This window comes from Apteryx rowi, unplaced genomic scaffold, assembly GCF_003343035.1.
Source record: "Apteryx rowi isolate R43461 unplaced genomic scaffold, aptRow1 scaffold_213, whole genome shotgun sequence".
NCBI lineage: Eukaryota > Metazoa > Chordata > Aves > Apterygiformes > Apterygidae > Apteryx > Apteryx rowi.
Genome location: NW_020448453.1, coordinates 308,433 through 334,063, shown reverse-complemented (window position 1 = coordinate 334,063; position 25,631 = coordinate 308,433). Strand labels below are relative to the sequence as shown.

Below are 25,631 nucleotides of genomic sequence, written 5' to 3'. Positions count from 1 at the left end.
GCATCTTGAACCTCAGCACAAATTCCAACCGTCCAAGCTCAGTTACCAAAAAGATTTTTCTCAACTGCCTAGTGTGACCTTCCTGATCCTAAAGGGACGTCACCCCTAGAAAACTGATCTACAAACACAGTTGGGGGTGGGAGGGTGGAAATCAAACCTTGACATTTACTACCTTTTCATTTTGATATGAAGCTACTGAGAATTGAAAATGCATTTAATTTTAGCAGATGACTAAATACAAAATGTTTATCTATGTGCTTTACACGATGATTTAAACATCAATTTGCTGCAGATCCAAGTATCCAGTTTTTTGTTCAGTTAGCCACTGAATGAGGCCATGACCACAATTGTAAGTACTTCTTGACAAGATTAAGTAATTGCAATGTTGATACAGAGTACAATACAGACAATACAGGGTACAAAAAAATAGTTAAGAACATGCCAAAAAAAAAAAACACTTAAAAACACCACCATTCATGCTTATTTTTGAGGCTAAAGTACTTCAAGAATGTATTGAACTGAAAAAATATACTCAAATCAGTTGGACTTAGTACCCATGAAAGTACAAAACAATTGGCTTTTTTGCTTAACAGTAATTTATGTAAGGCCTATAAGCAATTGAGTGCACAGCAGCTGCATACATTCAAGGGACCTATTTTTCAACTGCAAGTCTCATTAAGTTAAAGTACTGACCAAACTTACACCTAGCTACCTATACCCAGCTTTTTAAATGCAAGAATGAACACGTCCAGACCACAATAGCCCTTAGGAGGATCCAGTCATCGCTCCTCTGTGGTTTTGTGATTCCTGTATTGTATTATTTTCCTTTATTCACTAAACCATGATGGAACAATCAGGCCTACATTCGCAGCTGGCCTAAGTCAGTATACTGTCAGTACGTTCAAAAATGCTGCAGCAATTAACACCAGATGCAGATGAAGCCTTTAAAGTGCAAGCTTACCCTGAAAGGGTTTATGAACACTGTTTGGGACACAGAAAAAAAGACCAAACGAAAATGATGTTGTTTAATTGGTGTAAAGCGTTATTAATATATCCTGCTTAAGGAATACGAAGAAATTATGCCAGTGATGAGTGCCACGAGTCGATCCCTAGCTGTCTGCATGCAGCAGCCCTGGGCCCTTTGCCCTGCCACAGCAGGTCCCCAGCCCACCACCGAGACCCAACCACTCTTCCCCAGCATGACCTAGAAAAAAGCAGTTTTTCCTTTGCTGTACAATACAATTGGCAGTATCAAGCCAATTTCCCAGCTTCTTTATCCCCCCAGACCACTTGATTTATCAGAGAACCTGTCCAGCAGTGAACTAATAACCTGCACTGGAAATTTCCACTATCAAAGGGTGTATCTGGATAATTAGTGGTTTCTCCATTGACAAAAATTCACACATTCAAGCCTTATTAATGAGTAAGGGATTGGTGACTCCTCACCATACTCTCTTCTGACATACTTCATGCCCATTTAAAGTCATCCCGTAATTTGATTTAAACCTTAAAGCGCTGTCACACCTAGATCAACCTCTGACAGAAATCACAAACCACTTTCAGTCAGAGATACAGTAATCACCTGAGATGGATGCTTCAAGGCTGTCAGGGAGAGGTATCAGTTAGTCTCAGAACATGCCTTTTCTGCCATTCCAGCTCAGATTCAGCTCATTTCCAATAGCCACCCGCAAACCTCAAGAAAAATGGCTGAACATTTGCATACAGTATCTGCAGGCTCAGCCTTGCTTCTCGTAATTTGTTCACTTATTCTCCAACAGAAGTTCATCTTTCTCTGCGCTCTATCGAAAATCCCAGATTGCAAGGCTTACCCAAGTCATTCAAATCAACTTGCACATCCAGTTCTGGCATCCAACCTTCAATGCAACTGTATTGCATCAATTACAGAATTATTCAAACACTTAGGAAAAAAATTTTTTTCCCTTCTTTCATCTTTTCAAACTGGTTGCAGTCACAACTAGGTTGCTAGACAAGGGGGAAAAAAAAGGCAAAACAAAATTCCATAGGTGGTGGTAATAATTTCCATAAATTCAGTATGAAATTAAAGATAGCCACATATGCAGTACAAATGTGCAAAGTAATCTCATGCTCCAGCCTTCTTACCTAATTCCACAATTCTACAAGTTGACAGTAAATGGAGACACTTGTCTCCACCTTCATTTCTTGATAAACCTCCTGTACCACGTGGGCAGGAGATGCTCTCTGCCTCATTTATAGGCAGCCCTCCTAATGAAGTCAACAGGTTCGCATCTGCTCCCGCACCTAATAACAAGTATTATCAGGGCAGTAACTCCTAGACTGCACTTAATGAGTTAGGTGTAGTAACAGTTAACAATATGCTTTTATCAATTTTGTCTCTGCTTTATAGCGGAGTGTTCACAAAAATAATCTTCCCCTGCATACCCTTCCCAAGGCAGATTGGTCTCTGTCCCACCTCCATATAAACTGCATCAAAAGATCACTAACGGGAGTTCCCACCTGCATGAACACTATATTCTAGAAAGAATTCGTTATAAAAAGAGAACAACTATGTCTTGGTTGCCTTTGTCTCTCTAAAATTATCCTTCAGTTATTTAATTTAAGAAATTAATTTTCCTTAAATCTCCTTCAGATTTCTTAAAGTTGCATTCAGGACGGAAGTGCATCTTATGAGGTCGATATCACTGGCTATCATCTCTACTTTCTGCTTGGACCATAGTCATAGCAATTTGCTGAGCTGTGGTCAGTTTTCCAGATTTCAGCTGAGATCTAAACACAGGACTGAACCATGTCTTAGTTTCTCTCTGCTTTGATCTTTGCTCAGCAACACAGTTGTGTCTCTAACACATGATTTTAGTAGCACATGCCTCAGTTTTCTTGGTGAGATAGTAGTAACTCACACCCAAAGGGAGCTTTGGGCAGACAACGACTTAGTTTTCTGCGTGGATTTATTGCATGATATACCCACCCCTGCCTGAACTGTGACTATTATTACTTGAAGGATGCATTCAGCACACCATAAGCCTCCTCTAGGCAAGAGAAGCCATCTCAGTAACATTTTGCTTTTGCTCCCTATGCTTCTTCCCTGACTGCAAGCTTCTTCCCTGAAAGTCAGGCACTTCTACCTTCTCAGATTTGCCACAGGATGAGAGGTGGATGGCAAGGGAACCAGCTGGTCACAAATCTGGGTGGTCTCAATCCTCAGCCTGCATAAGCCAATCCACTTCCAATCTCATCCAAGCTGCTGCACTAATTATTACCAGCCATAGGCTAGCCCTTAATAAAACAACTGATGCATCAGGAGCATTCTGAGGTTGTACAGACCTAATGATCACATTTCAAATATGATACATAAGTTTAAGTGGATTTCTGTTTGCAAAGTCAACCTTGGATCAAACTAGAATCTGGCACAGGGATCACATCAGCAGCAGAGATTCTGCATCTGGATTTCAATTAAATCAACTAATAACCAAAAGCATATATTAGATGCAACAAGAATTCCTCTGCAGCTTTGGCAACTTAAGCACATGCTTAAAGAAAAGTCCTACTAAAGAGTGTGGCTGAATGAGACTTTTGATACCAATTTTTTAAATGTTTGTTCTTCCATAGCTGTACTGGCACTGTAATGCAGGTAAAAATCATATAATAGTAGAAGTGGGGAAAAACAGTTCTTGAAATAATAACTACCCTATTCATGGATCAGTAAGTCTAAAAAGATGTGAGATGCAAGCTCTGGGGCTTTTCCATCTACCTTCACCTTCTAAAGATTCCAGTTAAGTTCTGAGAAGTAACAAATAGGTGAAGTGCAAGAACACAAAACCGCTTCATGTATTGCATAAATATATCAGAAAGGATTTATGTAGGCTCTAGGACTGCAGCAATGAAATCAAGAGGTGCTACCCAGCAGGCCACCAGGAATGCAGAATCAAGCCTAAGCAAAATAGACAGCAGCCAAATCTTCAGTACTTTCTTTCCTTAAAACTCGGTTCTGTCAAACTGCTCTCTCTTAATATCAGGCTTGATGTTCGAAATGAAACCGTTCTAACTCAAAAGTGAGTTGACTTTTTGGAACATAAATCTTTTGTTAATGTTCATATAAATCAAGAATAGCTGAATGGTTTCTTAAAGGATATGACCAAAAATTAATTTGCCACATTAGCTTCAGGTTAACAAATTCTTCTGCTTGGAAACATCCATTTGTTACTTAAGGCATTTTGAGGTTATTTGTAACAATTTGTTGTTAATATTTTTTCAAAAAAAACCTGTTGTGGCCTGAATATTTCTATGCAGAAAACACTAAGCACTAACTCTACTGGCAATATCAGCTAAGTCTTCAGCTAAGAATCTTTAGCTATATTATTCGGTTTTGTTACACAGTCAAATTATTGTATATTATGCRCTTGTAATTTTAAAATGTGTGTGTGTCCTCATATATAAGGTGAGGATTTGGATGTACAAATTTCTATGCTGATGTGACATATGAACCGATAAACTGCTTTGAAGAGCTTAAAAATATGTTTTACTTCTTTTGGATAGTTGGATACTTGAATAGTTATTGAGGGAAAGCTTTACATTAACGATTCTCCTCTTTCACACATCAGGATTTCCAAATGGTCAGAATCATGCAGTTTGTTTTAATATTTAATCTAATTTAAAAGATACATCCATGGTCAGAATTCAGCACTAGCTCAGTACCTACTAAGAAGAAAACAAAAAGCAAAAAAAAGTAATTCTTTGTGAGCTGCTACCAAGATAACAACACAGATTTTTGTATTCTTCCTACATCATTTTTTTTTCCAGAGAGAATATCTTCTGTCCCCAAATGACTGATGCTTTTGTACAGAACTGTACTAGATACCATATCAATATGTAAAAAGCAATCTACTTGAGTGTTTTCTCTATTTTTTTCTTCTGATAGTCCAAATAATAGTATATAATTCCTCTATGCCAATAGATGTGCAACTGAGATTTTCAATTTGAGATTTGCATTCCCTAATCCTCAGATGAAATTTAGAAAGTAGTAATTTTAATTTAAGATCAAAAGAGCAAGCAATTCATTAATGATCCATAAACCTGTAATGAACTGCAAAGTTTCTTAACTTAATGCTCAGTAGATATTTATTTACTTTTCTTTCTATCATATGCCAACTCTTCAAGGAAAGGGGTATGGATGCATAAAGAAGAACCCAAAGAAAATATACTTACAGGTATGAAATTCTTCTACCATTTTTATTTGTTATGCTAATCCTGACATTAGAATTTCCAAAGCACTTCTCAGTTAGCATATTATCATCTCAAAGTATTCAATATCCAATCTACAGTGTTTGTAAGAGATGTGACGTATGAAAAACAGAGTTTCATTTTTTTGCCTTAGAAATTCCTCTTTTCAAACAAATCAATTCTTTCAATGAAATCATAGACACAATGAAGCAAGATCTTTTTAATGAGCTCCTTAAATAGCCTGCACAAAACTGAATGTGAACAACTCATCTCAATGCAAGACCTTTGTGCCAAATAAGCAACTACTCATATTCAAGGGAATAACATCCTTCCTAAATCAAATTACAGGTCTTTCTTGCGGTCCTACAAAGTTAACTGGCTTACTTTATTGCTCTCTTGATAGATGGAATACAGAAGACACTATGATTGTTGGTTCAAACAGAACAAAGATCAACTTTATTTTGAGTAGCATTTGGTGCTATTGATTACAAACATGTATTTTTCCTTGCAGTATAAGAATGTTGGAATTTCAAGCTATGTTCTGTGACCATATTCTTTTTGTGAGCCGCTTATTTTGTTTGGGCACCAGAAACCCCAGAGCAGACTTCCAAATAAACTATAAGCTTTCAGAGACTTTCAAAGAAACTACCACACTGATGGATCTGCAATAATTACAGTAACAAAACAAAATGCATACTAACAGTCATCACTTGAGTATCACTGACAAGCAATTTGCACTCATTAAATCCATTTTGTCATAGGAATCAGGAAGGACTGTAATGGCATCACAGGGAAATAGACCCTGCAATACTACTTGCATCCTTCTTGCTTCTTCTTCCAAACCATTGAAAGTACTTCCAGGAAAAAAAAAGCCAAAATAAAGGAAGTTCTTATGAATTCCTGCCATAAAGGATATATTCTTCAGTTCACAGGAAAAACTGAAGAGCAAAAGGCTAGGTTCCCTAGTTCAATATCCATTTGCTTCAGAAACAGCCAAATGCTGCTAAATGCAGCATTGACCACCGATCAGTTCAACTTGGAAGAGTCTAAAAAAAGAGGTGGATACACATTCATTTCAAGTGCTGTTAGAATCAATATGCAAGTCCAAGACAGAGAATGAGAGAAAGTGCACTAGTACCACTTAAAAAGTGCTGAATAACCCCCCAATTTTCAATTTTTGAAATTCAAAAAGATTCCTATTTTGGATTTTAAAATTTGAAGACTTTTGACTATTTTCAGGGTGAGGCATAGATAAAACAACAGGGATGAAAATAAGCAAAAGAAGCTTCTGAAGATCCAGGAAATCATATTTCCATAACACTGTGATTTTTTAATGGACAAAAAGCATTGTGTAACTCAAAACACTTTAGAGCGTTCATTAGTTCCATGAAGGAAACTTCAAGGATGGAAGTTCACATTTTTCACGACTAGTAAGGAGTTACTTGGTCTATGGGAATTCTCAGAATGACGCATTTCATATGAAATGCGATTCTGACCAACTTCACCAGCTAGGCTTCAAGAGAAACAAAAAGTAAATGTAATTTGAATCTCTTTTCTACCATAGGCTGTAGAACCCTTTTACCTGCAGTGGACTGCACTGTGAAGTTTATTAGAGGAAGTACAAATGCACTATCATGCTCCCCCCCAAAAAAAAAAAAGTTAAAAGCTTGAATTTTTCCTGTGCTTTGACAGAAAAAGATATAAAACATAAGTATTACTCTCCTAGAAGGCTATTCTAGAATTTAATACCTGCCAAGATTTACTAAAGTTTCATCAACCTTTGCTCAAAATTAAACCTAAAAGACTGAAAAAGATGGCTTTGTTTGTAGCTTTGTTGGCATATCCTTGTTTTAAACTACCATTTCATATGGAAAGCAACAAGAGGTCTCCATCATCACAGTCAGGGTTACATCTGCCTACTACCACTGCTCGAGCAGACTCAGGGAGCAGTAGCAGTACTAACACAGGTGGAAAGGCCACCACAAACGAATCTCTCTTCTCCATGCTGAGAAACATTTTTTTGGATAACTTGAACCAAGATGCAGAAAGGGAGTATGAACTAGACAAAACTGCCAAGGAGGGGGGGGAAAAAAAAGCATTTTTTTGCCTTGAAATGTTCTCTTCTTTTCTTATATAGCTAAACAACAAAAAAAGAAACTATCAAGCATTTTCCAGCTATTTATTATCCAGCTATTTGCTGAGCAATAGCTCAGTGAATATAGAAGAACCTAACCAAACCCACATTAAATTATCCAAACTATTGTAAATATGCCAAAGCATTCAGAACTAAATTAAATAGCAATAAATAAATAAATAAAACCCCAAACAAGTTCTGTGTGACGTTAGGACACCTAAACTGTAGAAAGGGCATAAAAAGGAGGAAGGATGGAATAAGGTAGAAAGACAAGGAAATCTAACATGTTTTAAATATTAATATTTTCTGACTACATGCTTTAATTGCCTTGCTTGTTGTTCTGTAATGACATTCTACTAATATAAACTAGGCCCACATGATTTAGGTTACGGCCTTTATCCCTGTCTTTTAAATGACTAGAGCAAAGAATGCATATAACAATTTGTGTGCATATGCCACACTTCTCTGTTTTATTGTGCTTCCTGTTTTCCTCTTATCACTAGCCTATTAAAGTATTGTAGCTGGAAACAGCTGCATGAGTTTTTCACTGAACAGGTAGCATAAGCAGTTAGGATTATTTGTAGCTTAACAAAGTTTCCAAAGAAGAATAAAAAGTGTCCCTACACTTTTAAAGGAAATGGAAAATTAATAAAAATAAAAGCATTCTGATGACACCTGGTGGCCACTTCCAATACAGGGAAGTCATGGTTCACTGTATTTCATCTGAGAAAGAGTAGTTCAAATAAAAATGTTTTACATGTTTCTTTGGTAAGCGCACCCACAGAAATGATAACTGATATATTTCTCATCTAGGATATATATCCTTACATATGCATATGTGAAATCACATTATCAGTATTAATATATGTAGACCTATTCAACAATGTTAACTATTAGTTCCTAATATAAAATTTACTTTTCTGTACAATAGAGCTGAACATATTGAAAGTATTTCAGCTCAATCCTGTAAGACGCATGAAACCCAGACTGTCTTTTCAGTCTTGATTTTCTAACTGAGTTGGTCAAATAAGGCAGAGGGTGAGGGAGGAAGAAGCATAATTAAAGCAAAGGGTTGCTTCTCATCTCCCTGTACTCAGAGGGTTCTGTACTATACCTGCTGTCCCTAATCCCTGTCAGCATTAGACCTCCAATAAACTTAAGCAGCAGCATGAATGAAAAGATTCATTTCTTTGTTTCGCTGTATCTCTAAACAAGAATTAATATGTCATTAGAAATTAGTATAAAAATATGATGGCTGTACACAGTTCTCAGGTGATAAACTATTAACACATAGTGGAAAAGCTGCATACCAAATCACACCTTTATCCTTAACAGTTTCTTATAATACCTGCAAGCACACACAATAATACTGCCATCTCCTCCACAACTGGTAGGGTGTTTTTTCCCTGATAACCTGTGATGATCGTCCCTAAGACTTAAACCACGGATAGCTGTGCAAAGCTTGGCTTCCTCCATAATGACTGTTATTTGTTTTGAAGCAAACAAACCCCTGTTTCAATCCAAGTCACCAAACACATGGTAAAGCTATGCACTTTTGCTCTGTGAAAAGTTCAGGGGGTTACCATTGAATTTTGTTCTAATTTCCATCAGTTTGTGTCAACAAACAAACAAATATGAGAAAGCAATAGGAGGCATATGTAAGGTAAAGTGGCATTATGATTCTAAGCATAGGCAATATGAGATGATACAAAAATTATTACTCCCTTCTGTGCTGTGATCCTAGTCATGAGCTGCTATTAGTGCCTGCACAGTATGGTGCCCCCTCTCTTCCCTGTCCTTTACTCCTCTCCCAGAGCTGGGCCGTGTATCTACAAGGCATCTTTGCTCCAGCAGTGGAGAGAAGAAAAGTCAAAAGCTGACCGTGCTCCTCTCTCTCCCTAGCAAAGCACACTTTTGGTTAGCAGATGGACAGAGAAGGAGAGCGAGGGAGGAGGCAGTGCTACAGTAAGGTGCTCTATGCACCTGGGAAAGATGAGCTGGAGGATGCAATACCAGCATCCACCTTGCAGTGCAGCCTGCACAGTGAAATCAAGTCTCCCCAAGACAGGCGCTAACCACTGAAGCAGAAGAGAACTGAAGAGGAGAAGAGACAGCCCCTTGCTGACACCACCATCACCTGTAAAACCCCCATTTACCCTTTGTCCAAAGGATTCACAATACTGATGCTTTTAGAACAAATACCATGTATGTTTCAAATGCCATTGCTTATCAATAGTATCTATTTCCCCCCACGGATATTTGTTTCAACAAGTGCAACAAATTCTGTGCATACTTAAATCAGTCCCTGAAATTTAGTTATCTTCCAGAACTAGCTATATAGCATCTTCCAGAACTAGCAATGTACTGAAGCACATGAATAGTTTCAGAAGGATTCCTCCTGGGCTTGCACGTAGRCACATGTGCTCGAGTGCGTTCCTGAGTAAGGGCTCAATTGGCAATTAAAATTTTCATTTCTCCTGCCAGAATTGTGCACGCAGGGCAGTGTCAAAAGGAGTTGCATTGGGAGTTGCATTTCTTCAGCATTTCTTCAGCATCTGCAAAAGTTATGCAGTTTCATTTTGCTATATCTAACAGTTGCATCTTGCTTATTATTTTTCTGTCATCTGAATATCTAGTGTAAACTCTTCTTGACATTTTGAAGTATATCATGCAATAGCTACACAGGATTACAGTGCTTGCTCTTCAGTTGACAGTTTATCACAAAACCACACCTTCAATCGGTGCCCCAAAGTATCAAACAGCTCACTGAGAAATACTGGACTCCAAGGTAAACAGACTCTTCTCTCCCCCAAGCCTAGAAGCAGCAGCAGAACTATTACACAAGAGTTATACTAACTTAAAGCTGAAATATCCAGGATACCACCTATAGCTTTCCTCCTCTGCAAGAAGAGGAAACACATACCAGGGATTTCAACAACCCCAGTCTCTGCATCCACCTCCCAAAATCCTCCCCGTGCAAGCAGCCCAAAGCAGTCCAACAGACTGCAGCATACTTTCCAACAGAGGTGCTACGCATGGCACAAAGGCACACAGAAGAACCACACTATTTCTTCCCCCTGCAAGGAGTCCTCAGGAGTTGGGTCAGGGAACTTACATATGCTGCCTTTAAATTTCCTCTATATAATTCTCTCTCTCAGGAATGTGTTAGGAGAGTGTTATTGCTAAAAATACTACTAATTCCCTGAAAAGCACCGAGTTAAAAATCAGTCTTACAAACTTTCCTGATATCAATGTTTTAATAAACAAAGAAAACATTATGCAACAATGGCAAGTACGTGGAAACTGAAGTAGAATAAAAAGTTACAGCTGCTGCAACATTTCTTTAGAAAAAATTGACATACTACTAAGTAAGCTATCACTCAGTTCAAAYCCCACAAGGATCTGAAGGGCCACAAGCTCACCCTTACAGACTACCTGTGTCACAGTTTATAACAAGGAAGTATAGACAGCATGCAAAGTCTGTTTTTTATCCCGTTCTGGATGGGGCAGCATCTTGGCTTTACACTCTCAGCTTACTAAGCAGTGGAGCTACACTAGCCCAAATTACAAACAGAGCTAATTTCTCTGATGAAGCAATATGAGCAGAGAAAGCAGACTGCAAGCTGAACGGGCTGCTTCCTAAGTCAGAGAATATAGGTAAAGCCTATTTTTCTTTCAGGTGATAAAAAGAGTATTTAGTCTTGTGTTTCTGTCATCAATAGTCATTTTCCTGGTATTCATTCTGTAAAAATGCTTTTAAGAAGTGCTACAGGACTTCTTTTTTAGCTGTAACAAACAATGAAAAGAGAGAATCTAAAATTAAAGCTTACAGATCAACAAGAACAAACATTTTGTTTTAAAGTGAAACCCAACATTAAGCTTACCACTTTTGGTCCATTTTATATTTTCCAGAACTCTAAGTCATTATATCCTACTTTTCCAAGCACTATGATTCAGATCTTCACTTTCTGATAAATTCCATAAATATTTGATATTCAAATACAACTTCAGTTTCGTCACCTCTAGTCTTCCTTATTCTAAAGCACCAAATCCTTTCACTTTTTACCTGAATCAGGAAAGGAATTCACTTCTAACTGTTGCCCTGTAGTTCTATTTTACAATTTAAAGTATAATAAAATATGATTTTGTAGCATATGCACCATTTTTCCAGAGCCTAATACCTGATGTTATTTCCATCACACTAAAAAATACATGAGATTTTACTTGTTAAAACTTTTGTAACAGCACAAATCACAACAATATAAATATGCAAAAGTTCTTATTAGAACAATCATCATAMTTTTCTCAAACTCATTCTGCACTAGTGTGCTAAGGAGATTGAAGTATTCTTAGAGGCACCTACAAAAGAAAAAAAGGAAAAAAATACCCCTTTAATGGTGATGAATTCTTCACAAAATTCTCCTCACAAAAAAGCCTACATTTTGGACTCCTAACTGCTAAGTAGGCATCCTAGTGCAAATATTTTTGTTTTAAATAACTGGAACAATACCCACAAACTTTTAAATCCAACTGAAGTCACCAGGAACAGGACATTTGCAAGTCAAGAAATTTCTTTAGATGCTTAAAAATGATCCTAGAAAGTAATGTCAGATAAATTGTGGGGATAAAATAATAAAATTTGGTTGTTATTCACAAGTGAACAAAATGGCATAAAAACACATTCTTGTAATTAAAATTAGCTTTTTTATTTAGAGAACTCAAAAATTAAGAATGATTAGCTACACTAATAATGCCTTCTCTAGAACATTTTAAAAGAAAAATTAAGCTATATTAGACTATTCTTAATAACTTGCAGATTTTAAAAGTGCCCAATTAAAAAAAGAAAAAAAGGACTCCAGAATAAAGGTAGGAAACGCACAAATTCAATGCTATTAAAAGGCAGACACATGAGATCCCATGCATCTTGTGCCATTTGTAAAAAGGTTGTTTTATTATCAGTGTAACTAATCACGATGAAGACATCTCTTACAACCAAAGACATTATAATGAATTTTCTTTACAGCTACAGAGAAATGGGATTTGCTGTTCCATATCAAACTAGAACAGGCTGTATAAATTCTTCTTCATATTTATTGTTAAATGTAATTTTTATCTATAAAATCAGCCATGAAATATTAAAAACTGAAACAACAGAATTTATATCCTTTACTTAATTTAGTTTAAACGGTCTATTCACTAAAGAGAGGGAAAAAACGTTACATATGTATTATAGCGCCCCCTTCCCCCCCCCCCCCCGAAGCATTTCCATTATAAACCCCTTAGTTTGGGGGATTTATAACTCGGCTGTAAAAGTTCACTTCATACTTAGAGTTGGTATACTTTTCCTTTTACAAATTAAAAAATAAAATAAATCTGCTGCAGGAGGAAGGCAAGAGGGGGAATGCGAGAGGAGAGAAGCGTTCACATGAAAAGCCTTCGGTGCTCAGCCACTGGAGCCGGGAGACGAGGGCCATGTGCCCTGTGCCGCCGCCTTGGCCCGCGCCCTGCCGACGGCGACGCCCCCGCGGCAGCGGCCGCGGTACCTCCCCGCAGGCAGAAGCCGCCCGTTCCTCCAAAAGGGCGCGAGGCCGCGGGCGGGGCGGGGCGCGCCCAACCGCCCTCCCCAACGGCCGCGCCTGCCCCCGCGAGCCGTCCTTTCCTGTCCGCTGCCAGTCCCCGCCCAACGGAGCGGGGCGCTGCCTCGCGCACAGGCCCAGCCACAACCCACCGCGCCACGCGGAGGCCGCCGAACCGACGCTCGCTACTGACTTTCGGCCACCGCTGACCTGGGCCAGAGTCGGGTTGACAGACTATGGGTGAAAATCCCATATCCCACTGTGAACTTCCGGAGTCATCCACACGACTGTAAGTTAGAGGGATTTAAAGTAAATAAGGGAGAAAGGCAAGAGGCATTAAAATTTGTCAGCAAAAAATCTGTCAAGTTTTTGTTTCCTTTGGGGAAGGAGAGCGGGAGGGAAGAAGCCAGCACATCTTAAAAATAAGCAGTGGACAAAATGGCATGTAAAAAGGGCTTTTCTGAGTTGCAGACCTAAAAATTGAGAATTTGGGAACTGGAGATCAGAGAACATGTAGTGTGATGACACCTGCAGCAGAAAAATAAAGGCAGCCAAAAAAAAAATTCCAATTTGATGGAAGCTAAAGGATTAAAGGGTATAAAAAGGCCTTTATTTAATATAGCATGGAAAAAATAATAAAAAAAAATTCACAGGAAGGTAGATTCCAAAACCAAAAAAATAAGGCAACAGCAAGACAAATGACCATGACCTTAATTGCTGGGTTTTAAACTAGGCTATTTCAACCTACCAATACCTTATTTTCAGCTTTCTCCTTGATCACAGCAAGAAGCACAAGAGTACCCTATACCTTAATTTTCAAGGCTCCCATTTTATGGTCTGAAAGGAATAGAAAGAGGTAGCCAGGGCGCAAACCGCTGGTTTGGTTCTCCCAGTATAGCTGGTAGGCACCGAAGCAAGCTATGCTCCGTGACTGGCTGCAGTCACTAGTTTTAAGAGCACAAGAGAGGCTGGAAAAGAGTGCAAACTCAGAGATGCTCACAGCTGCCCCAGTGAAGCTGCCCTCCTCTGTTCAGAGGAGGCCAAGGCCATGAGCTCCAGTTTAGCCTTTGTCACAGCCCATAATTTAAATTTCGTTCATCAGAAAAGGCTGTCTCTTAGCAATTCTCTAACTATTATCTGTAAGGCTACTGCAAGTAGTTTGCAACCCATCCCTTAGGCTCAAAGGTGGACAGGGTTCCAAAAGTGGCGTTTTGTAGCAAAAGCTTCAGACAACTGCCTTAAAGCCAATGCTTTCTTGCTAAAACTTTCTAGGTTTAAACTCATTCTAATACTAGACTGAATTCATATTTTATGTCTATTTGATTTTACACGTACTTTTTTTTTAATGCAACACATGAGTAAACATCATTAAGGCCAAAGACTTAAAATATGGAAAAGATCAGTACATATCTATCAATGCTTGCATTATCTACACATAGGAGAAAAAAGTATAGAGGACAGGCAGAAGCAGAAACTAACTCCATTATTATCATCCTCCAAGCGGGCTCCTGCTCCTTCCTTGGTTATTGCTGAATTGATGATTTTATCCAACATGGCATTTATTGTGCTTCTAAGAAAAACTGGGGAATTCTCTCATATTGTAATTCATGCAGACACAGGTAATGTCTACTTTTGCTTTGCCAAAAGTAAAACTGCAAAGGACTGGAAATAAAAATTATTGACCCAGATTGATTTCTTCCACATCCTACAACTGGCAACTTGAACAAAAGAAGAGATGAAAAACTATTGACATTGGAAGGACAGGTTCAGACTATCCTTTCACATTAAAGGAACAAAATTCCCAAGATAAAATAGGCAAGGATATTTAGGTAAATTTCAATAATAGCTAGGAAGAGAAGATGCTTTTATGAACTAAATTCATGGCACGCACACAGAGCGGAGGATATTTCTGAGATATGTATAAAGAAAAAAAATGTAATAGAAAGGTATTACCTACATAGCCTCCTGCCACACACTCACAAAAAGGTACATGAGCAATACAAATGAATACTGAGTAGCAAGAGAAAGACTGAGAAAGTTGGTGCTTGATGACAAGAGTATCCTTAAAACAATCAGACTCAATAGCAAAGGCTGCAACTGTAAAATCAGTTATCAATTCATGGCATTTATGACTGATCCCCAAAAGGAACATGATGAAGGAAAAATGAAGGATGAACTAGACAATGAAAATGTTTTAGCGGTTAGGGTGCTACTCTGGAACAAAAATCTGCACTCCATTTCCAAAATTCAATAGCCCCAAATGACTTAAGTCTAGATCCACCAGGGAATTCAAGCACTACTGAGCATTTCAATGTCAAGCTTTAAATGTCTGGATCACAAAGTGGGTCTGGAGTTCCGAATTAGGCACTTGTATCTCTTACATAGAGTAAATACACAGAGAGAGAGGAAAAAAACTCGGAGGGAGCTGCAACAGCCAGAGTGAAAACTGAACCACCTTACATAGTTCCTTAGAATATCAAGTCACTAATCTCATTAGTCTTGGAGAATTAAAATATAAAGCAAAACAAAATTTAAAAAAACAAACACAACAGTACAGTCTCTACTTCCCTTTAGGAAATCAAAGTCATTTTTGAGACAGTGATGCCCTCTAAGGCTACGGGAGCTGCTCAATAATGTTACGTCCCTACTTCTGGGAACAGAGCAGAGCTGCAAGCCTGTACATCACATGCACATTGGATTAACAAGTTTTCATGATGATGCAGTAAAATCCACATTCACTCCAAGAGTATTTTTCTTTTTTTTTTTAATGTTAAAGATAGTGGGTAGCCATTAGCATTATTTATATTAGAATTTATAGAAAAACATATATTCATTAGAAAAAACATGTATTGACCTGACATGAGCAGACGCATACTATTTGCTCTGCCCTTCCGGTGTTATTTAGTGGAAAGACACTGAAAGTGCCTTAGGACCCCTTTGTGAAACTTTTCAAAAAAGTAAATATTTAAAAGAAAAACATCAACAAGATGGCATTTAATAATAAAGCATACTTTACAAAGTACTAGAATTTGAGGGATTATTAATCTTGAAAATATTCCCTTAAGTTATCCTTATTTGGAATGATTGGAATTTCTATATTATCTATATAATTTTTGCATTGCTTTATCCAACCAGCCTACTAAATGATTAAAAATAAACTGGACTGAGCTTCACTTTGACCTGCAGTGACTCCTATATGTATTCTCAAAATTAACATGAGCACTAAATGCTACTGATCTTCAACTTATAATAACTGGTCAAAGAATACTGCCCTGTAATTCGCTATAAGCTAAAATCATAGTGCTGAACTGTGCATTTTCAAACAAGTGGTTTATAGCTCTAGATTTAAAATGCAAAGTTTCCATTATATTTAATAATTAAAATGCATGCTGCGTTATGATTACATTTGGTGACTGGATTAGTGGTACCCCAACTGAGTTAAACAATGCCTTTTTCCTATTAGAGTTCATATTACCATATCATCTATTTGTTTAAGAAAAGGAAGAAGAAAAGCACAGCAAGGAAGAAGGAATAAAAAAGAAATATAAACATCAAACATACTGACAGACAGAGAGGACCAAAACAGTGAGAAGACCTGGAATCAGCAAAATGTACGCTACCTGAAAGTGGAAAAGCTGAAGTATCTAAGCATTTAGTTTTCAAACCTTAAGAAAAAGAATATTCTTCATTTGTCAATGAGGGTTCTCATTCAAAGTAAATGATTTAAACCTCGGTCTGTTTTCCAAGATTCAGTTTCTACAAATTTAGGAAATACAGACATCACTGTCAAAGAGCGGACTCTCTCGGGCTGTCAACTTCTTAATCAGGTTCTGACTTCACTAGAAAGTGTGAAATTATGTAATTATTTATGCTTGGCAATTCTGATGGTTTAGACAATTCCAACACTCAGAACATCTTCTTTTATATTAAAAAAAAAAAAATCCATCTGCAGTTTTATTTCAGGGAATATACCATTCTCTCTCTCTCTCTCTCTGTGCCATCTAGGTGTTTTATTCAAACAAAACTTAAATATTATGCAAAGTAGGTCTCTTCTCCCAAAACAGATACCACTGAGCTTAGAAACATACTTTACAAGAATGAAAAAATAATTAAAAAATAAACATCAAGATGAAACCATGGCCATGCTGACATCAATTCAAGTTTTTTCAGCACTGTCAGTTAGATTAGATTTCATCCAAAATTCTATAATTACAGGACTACTGACCTTTGAGTACTTGCAACAAATGCATAAATAAAGTATTATTTGACCCCAAAATTAGACACACTCCTTGCGTTTCTGCACTGCCATCCAACATTTAAACATAAATGTCAAAGATTAATTTTTTTCCCCCATTTCAAGTATAATTTAATTCTCTTGCTATCAGAAGCGGACTTGAATAAAGGCTTGTGTGTCTGAAAGTTTGCCTACTTTTCCATCTGTATTCGTTGGTCTAATGTAATACTTCTACCTACATGCCTCCTCTTACCCCTAAAAGAAATCTACCCAATGATACACTCTTTGCATACAAACTATAAAAGTTACCCGTCTCTGACAAAGTTTATTCTACACTGTACCCCAAAATACACTGTACTGGTACCAGCAATATCTACGATAATAATACCATGAATGAAGGGGAAAAACCATATATAGACATTCCTTTGAGTCAACCCCCATCTGCAAAGCTCAGCATCTTTTTTTCCCACAGAAACTGAATGGTCTGAACAGAGCTGGCAAAACGCACTCTCAGGTTTCTACTCATCCTCTCCAAATGCCTTCTATTGCACCCAGCAATCTCGTACGCAAGAGCGAGCCCTGGGTTTTGAGAGACGGAGCTCCTTCACTCTCRTCAGGCGTCTGCTTTGGAGTGGCATGACGAGACCTCCACAGCAGACTGACGTGCCTCTCCTCTCCTGCCCCAGTTTGCCGTCCTGCTGCAATCTCCCTGGGCGGCCCGAAGAAAATCCGACAGGGAACACAGACCACATACCCCTGGCTGTAGGTATGATCAGAGGCACACACAAACAAGTGAAATAAAATACTTGTCAATAATTTTCTACCTATCTAGTTTTAGAATGGCTCTCAAGTAAATTAACAAATCTGTAGCTTTGACAATTAAAGCCTAATCACGAGTGACTAAAAAGGATGCATTTTCATACAATCTCTATCCACAAAGTTCCTGGTACAAGTAACACTGTATTTCCAAACCTCTGCTCTAAAACTAGGCACTGTTTTGGGGGGTTAAATTTGGACCAAAAAAAAAAAAATTCTGGCTTTCTCCTTTTTATATGCCCAAATTATGAGATGGAGTGCTTGTGTCAGATTCTGATTTTAGTCATTTTGACACAAATTGAAAAAATTCTGTTAAACTAAATGGAGATATTCCAATTTATATTCAGGTAAATAACATCAAATTCTGGTCCCAGGTTTTCTTTCCTTCCTGATTAAATTACATTAATGTACGCTCAAAATAAAGCAAATACTGCTAGTTCTACTAATTTTTTAAACAAAGTTAACTATGGAAAAAACATCTCCCTCACACACACACAAAATAAGCAGGGTTCTTTCATACTTCTGCGACCTATCCAAAGCCTTGCAACAAGGACCAACATTACATGAGCACCAATATAGGAATTACACCAACATAGGAAATTGCTTCCTGTGAGGAAGGGACCTATAGGCCCCTGTTTCTTCCTAAACAAATTTTATTAACTTGATATGTTCCTGAGATATCAAAACACAGGAGTCTGGATTCTTACATGGAATGCAGTGGGGAAAAAGGCCCAAAAACTAAATATTGCACCTTCAGATTGGGAATTGTTAAAAGGTTTGACATTGTATTTATTCTTATATTAGCCCTAATAGTAGTAGCCCTAGTAGTTTAAGCTTGTTAACAGGAACAGTTCTTTTCATTTAAGGTAAACAAGAATTATCTTTCCATTGCATAGGTAAAACTTGTAAATAGGACAGCTCATAAACTCTAAGATGAGAGTAAGCAGGAAACTATTCATTAAGGCTTGTGTTAAATTCAAAACACGAAGCATAGCATGTTTAAAGAAGAAGGTTTATTTTTAAAAGTATTCATTAGGCTCTCATCTTCAAGCCTCAGACTTGTAAATAATTTAAAATGAAAATTTGAACAACAGGGAGAAAAAACACAAATGTAATTCAAATCATTCCATTGTTATACCAATAAAACTGAAAACAATAGAAAAGTTGGCAGATTTTGAAGACAACATTCATAAAACATTTTTATGTACTGCATCTTTGAACTTAGATATTATGCTAGCACTGGATTCAATCAAAAAAAAATTATCTCTGACTTGTAACAATCAGACTGTGCCCAGTAAAGGATACACATACTAAACTAGTAATTTTTAGTATTCATTGCACTTTATTCTGTTGCTGCCAAAACAAACAAACAAGCTGCAGCTTATGGATGCTTTTGGATTTTTTTTTCCATGTTGACTTTTCATAAATGTATTTCCTATTCAATTTATCCTACGTAAGGTAAGAACCTTTTCCCTTTAAGGAATAAGTCCAGTTAGGCAAGATTTGCCTCACATGGGCAGCATGAAAAGAAACAGCCTTAATTTCACTGGATTTTTTTTTTTCCTTTTTAGATATAGGTACATATATAGAAATTAAAAACAGGAAGTGAAGAACAGAAATCTAACAGAAAACACAAACACCGGTCTTTCCTGTGCTTTCTGCACCTCCAGAGTCCCAAATCCCATGTCAATATACCCCTGCAGAAGGTGCAAGGAACTAGGAGAGAGAGTGTAATTTTTCCTTTAATGAATTTCTGTAGTTTGCTATCCTTTTTCCAAGCATTGGGGATAATTCATCTTGAATATAATGTATTATTGCAACATTCAATGGAAGCTAAGCATGCAACAGGCATTCCTTTCTTACTATAATAGACTACATGGGACAGCAAAATGCTGAAGTGCTGTATTTCCAAACTGCGTTTCGCAGAGAGAAAGATGCACACGTATACTGCGTGGCACATGAAAGTAAGCCATGCTGCTCAGAAGTGCTGAGCTTCCTGCCCACATGCCGCACAGCATGCACACACACCAGTAAATCTGACGCTTTTAGGACACATGGGACTTACGTGCAGGGGCAGCCCGTATGCAGTAAACCCGGCACTTCTTAGCAAGCTCTGGGCTTACTGTACACATTATTCAGCCAATGCAAACACAGGTTATAGTTGATACAATGATTCCTAGAAGCACCAAACCTGCCAAAAAGGAGCAGAGACACCAGGCAGCATCTGAGCAGTAAGTCTGAGGCTGCCTCACGTGAACCAAGACAGCTAAGTCATCCCTGCTCACACTTTTCCTTCAAACAAGTGGATGATGCCAGCATGTTACATATCATTTTTATAGATAAAGTAGGTATGACAAAAATATGTCTTAAAATCAACCAAGCATGGACTGCATCTCACACATTTACAGCAAATGTAGATATGCCCCTGACTTACCAAAAGCAAACAAACCAACCAACCCAACCACTAACCCACACAAAATGGAAAGAGGGGCAGGCCACAAAAGCTTCCAGAGCAAGCCCAAACTGAAAAACCCATCTTAAAAGAGAATTCACATATACAATAAAAGAATAAAGGCTTACTGGAGCTTTTAAGGCAATCCAAATGATACGAGAACAGTTTCTTTGTTTTAATTAGAACTCTCCTGAAGGCCTCAATGCTTTTCAAACCTTTATTATATATACAAAAATATTTTATACCACATTATATATAAATCCCAAAATAAAAATATCACATGAAACAATAATTTCTATAAAAATTGATGACTTTGGATAATGAGTTTTGTTACACCTTGTAATTGCAGTGAATTTTTAACAAACAGTAACATARTTAAATGTATTTTTTAAATGTTTGTTCCTATATTTTGAGATACTCTTTTGCAATAACAATTAAAGATGGTGGCTAAACACAACAATGAACTTTCTTCTTGACTATAATGAGAAAAAGAAATACCAGCCTGGAAAACATCTATATGTATATTTGTAGAAAACCAGTAATCTAGAAGTGTTTACGTCTAGATCAGCAACCCTTAGTACTCTTGAGAGCCTCCTCCTTGGCCATTACATATGCCACACACACAAACTTGTATTTTGAGGCTTAGAAAGACAGAGGCAATTACAATTTATGCCTCTAAACAAGCAAACCAAGAACATTTGCAGCCTCCTATCCCAGATAAGTATAACCCATACAGTCACAGACTACTGTAGTTCAGTAGTAAGCCAGACTACTCAGAGAAAAGATCAGCCTGCTGTGGAACAAACAGCAAAAAAACAATCAACAACTGTTAATGTATGATTGTAAAGCAGTCATGAGTCATGCAAATAAGCATTTTATATTTGGAATATCACCACTGCCTTTTTCTAAATGGCACTAGGGTTATTTCTCTATAAAGAAGTGCATGAATTTGCTTGCATTTACTAGTAATTTTCCTTTTTCTATTGAGGAAGGAAGGTAACTAGATTTCATTTTAGTCTAAAGCTATAGCTTACTGCTTTTTAACAAGTTTAGGATGCAACCTTCTTTAGTCTTCAAGTGTTGAGGAACTAGAATTATATAAATTAAGAACCCCCCCATACATTTAACATAAATACATAGAATGGGCTGTACACTTTTCAGTAATTATAGAAACTTCTCTGGCAGATGGCAGAAACAGCACCAGCTGGAAACAAGATCACCAGAAATGGTAACTTCAGAGCATCAAGACAGGTATAGTTCCTTCATTTTAAATACACCATTTCTTCCCACAAAGCAAAGGAAGCCTTTGGAATTTCTCCAGCAATAAACTAGAGCTGACAAGAACAATGTCTTTACACATTTTGTTTCTTAGCTGGTTTTATACACATAGGTTAATAAGTATTTTGAATTTGTGTCTTAGCACAGGCACAAAAAGTGACAGGTTTAGAAGAAAAACAGGTGTAGTTATTTAAACCTTCAGAAACTTTTATTTAGTGGTGTAAGACAGTTCATTGCAAATGCAGACAGACCAAACCACTCTGTGGTAGCAGAGAGATGTCACATTAAAACATGGACACCCCAGACCAGACCTGAAGGTTTGCTATGCAACCTTCTGTGTAGCCTGACTCCTAGTTTGTTCTCCCAAAGACATCCAGGGTTAATGCTATGCCTTTCATTAGCACTAAACATCACAAGTGAGGCTTGTTACACGTTTTTGTGTTCACCAAGAACTGCTGTCATTTGTTTTGGTCATTACACTCCAGTCATTTCCAGTGGGCAGCAGTACTTTAAAGTCTGTGCTACTGGCAAGCTGCACCCTGTGTAGCGCACTCAGCCAGTACTGCTGCTGCCTCAAAATGCCAAGGCCAACACAAAGCAATACCCTTCTGGTGCAGAGTAACTAAGAGTGCTCAGCTGGTTGGCTGTTGACTTGTCAAAATGAAAGTACTGTTTTCTATTTGAATCTTTTATATTAAAACAGAACAGCAGARGCCACTAGGTCTGGTAGCTGTCTGGAGGACAACTGAACAGTTAATCTTCCTCTACTACCATAACCCTTTTAAAAAAGTCTCCAAAAGAGTAACAGCCAGTCTAGTTAGTTGAATTATGTCATCAGGTCTTCCACTCTGCTCCTTTTTGGGTGATATGCACATTCAAAGAGATACCCTGTACTCCAAGATGCGCAATATAAGTGAACATAGAGTAACTTTAATATGCACCATAATAATAGAGCATTTATTTGAATGAATAACTAGACCAGACATAACTTTAACCTTTTTTATTTGAGTGATGGGTCATCCAATGCAAGCTTTTTGTTCCCCCATAAAAGAGAGAATATTTAAATCTTAAACCATGTTAGGAAATTAAAATGTAGGATCTGCTCAGCAATCTCAGTTCAGCCATTTTTCATGTATTGATTTGTCCATAAACTTTATCTCATGCACAAAAACACAAAACTATATATTCAAAAGACCAAAAAAAATTAAGAGATGTAAAGTTATGTTTTTCTTAATGTTGGACACACTAATACAAAAATGCTGCTCTTCATTATGGAAGGTTTTAATGGAGTATTGTGAGTGAAATCTATTTCACCCATATTCTTTCTTCAAATAATATTTTTTCCTATGAAAGGAGGCAACAAAGCTTAAGTTTTAGAAAGTTTCCAACACAGAAAACTTTCATGCAAATAAATTAGAAATTATTGATACTATTAGCATACAGTATTTCCTACAGAAGAATGATAGTAAAGGATTGGCTCAGTGTTTTAACTCAGGTCGTTTGAATTACATTTCCCAAAATGCTAATAAAACTGACATGTTTGAACATACTGAAAAAGTCACACTCCATCATTGTGCTGTCACATCAGTGCATTTGACTTTTTTTTTTTTTTTTTTTTTTTAAAGTGTATGGATTATACAATTACTGCCAGGCTCCATATATTATATATAAAAGCTACAATCTGATTATATGTCCATGTTGAAATAATTTATGAAATAAGGGTGGAATGACTGTACTGTTACCTCTATGATGAATGTAACTTGCTGTGAACAGTCTAGGAGATTGCAGGAGAGACCAAACTGAAGCCTGTAATTGTCTTCATCTTTCATGGAGAGGTGTGACCTGGGGAAAATATAGATCCCAACATCCAAAGCTCCAGCCTCATGCAAACATCTTTGATTACTCAAGTTTTGATATAAGATCAGAAAAAGAAAATTTATAGTCTTTAAAGGCCACACCTTGAGATTATTAAGGTAAGAATCAGGGCAAGTTACATCCACTGTTTAAATTATATGTTAGTCTATTACTGTTTTGCACCACCAGCAAATCACTCTTGCTACCACTACCCTTGCAGTTTTGGAACCCCATTATTTATTACTCCCTAGGTGTTACCATCATGCTTAGTATGATAGATACATGAAAAACACAAGGTCTTACAAGTTCACATCAAGACAACTACTCAAAGGCAAAAAAAAAAAAAGGGGGGACAGGCAAAAACAGCGAGTATGTGAATTTTGAGATCACCAATAACTACAGCATGCAGATCATAATTAAATGCTTTTTCCCTTTCCTTTCTTCTTTACTAGCACAAGAGTTTAAGATGAACTTTGTGGTTCAGAGGCCCTATCAAATATGTGATGGTGCATCAGGAAGCTTATCATAACAAGTCAGATTAAACAAGTTAGTATCTTTTCCCTGAAAGGCCACCTAAAACCTGAACAAAAACATAAAGCCACCTGTTTTGTTCACAAATTTTCTAGAGAAGATGCACATCTCTTCAAAAATTTATGTGAAATTTATGTGAAATTTATGTATTTATGTGAAATTGCTTTTCTGACTCCACTCTAACAGGCTCCAAAACCATATTGAAAATCAGAAGGTCCTATTAAGCAATTGAGACTCAGAGACCAATTTGTTTGATGATTTAAGCACAGTAAAGGGAAAATGGCTAAACTTATTTTTATTACTTGCAAGAACTGTTAAAAATGCTCCTGCAGGAAGAACTGTTTTCATGTACTGTCACCCACTCCCAACAGCACAGGTTTTCAGACTCATCCCCACTTACACTAAAATGACCTTTGGGAAAAGAGGGGAGAAAAATAAAGAAAAGTGGTTTTCTTGAGCAGCAAAAGCTTTCACGGCACAGCTCTATCACACACACCAAAAAATAAATAAATAAAAAAGAACTCCGAAAAACACGCCATCCCGCCTACAAGGGTCCAGCCCCACACCACCGCCTGCCAGGGCCAGGCCCCTCACCGTGAGGCAGCCGCACCAAAGCCCCCCGGGCCGCCCCGCCCCCGCCCCACCCCGCTGCGCCTGCGCAGAAGCCGCCTGGCGCGAGAGGCGGCGGGTCTCCCGCTGAAGCGCATGCGTAACGGCCGCCGCCCGGCGGCAGAGGACGGTGTCTACTACCGTTCCCGTGAGGCGGCGCAAGCAGATGACGGCCCCCAGCTGATGACGCCAGCACCCCCTGCCACTTTCCCCTCATTTTCTCCACCTGGCGAGGGAGGSGCGGCAGCCCACCTCCCCTCCCCTCCCCGCGCATGCACAGCGGCGCCGGCAAACCGCCGCTGGGGAAGGCCGCCCGCCTCGCCAGAACCGCAAAGCTGATAGCTGGGGCGCGCCGCGCCCCGTGCGGCGCAGGGGCCTGTGCGCGCCCCCCTCGCCTAAGAGCCGTCCTCCCGCGCGGGCGCCCCGCGCCCTCTCAGCTCCCCTGCTCTCCTCCCCCACCCCCACGGCCGTCTGCAGGAGAGCGGAAAGGAAGACCTAAGCCCTAGGCCGGCTGCCCGGGCCGGCCAATCGCCGCGCAGGACATCCTTCCCGCCTTCGAGGTCCCGGCCACTTAGCGGCCAGCAGGGGTGGGACAAGTGACCGGATTGGCTGCGGAGAGCGTTCCTGGCCGCCCGCCCACAAAAACCAAAAAAACGACGGTAGCACAGAGGCCCAAAAAACCTGAGGGAAGACGCTGACCCGATTGCAGGCCAACCGGGGTCTGCTATCCTCAAAAGCGGCGCCTGTGGGGTCCGAAGCAATAGCCCACCCGCGGCCACCATTCGGGGCGGCTAAGCAGCCGCGTCCCACTAAGCCACACTTACCGCACGGGGGGAGCCGTCCGCCTCCGCTTGTGATGATCTTGGTCACAAGTGGCGCGCCGTAGATTCGCCGTTTTGCGTCACTCTCAGAACGAGGCGCGCAGCTCTG

General features: G+C 38.6%; 1 protein-coding gene across 4 annotated transcripts in view; it reads right to left on the bottom strand.

The window, feature by feature from the left end:
* ZNF407 (zinc finger protein 407) overlaps positions 1-25,601 on the bottom strand; it is a 351,970-nt gene extending 326,369 nt beyond the window's left edge. For 2 of the 4 annotated variants that reach the window (XM_026064320.1, XM_026064319.1), the window contains exon 1: positions 25,526-25,601. The gene's annotated coding sequence lies outside the window, so the exon portion shown is untranslated. Of the gene's footprint in view, positions 1-17,669; positions 17,678-23,449; positions 23,466-25,525 lie in introns of those variants that run through there. The other 2 variants (XM_026064317.1, XM_026064318.1) reach the window with 2 other exon arrangements.
* Positions 25,602-25,631: the final 30 nt, after the last annotated feature.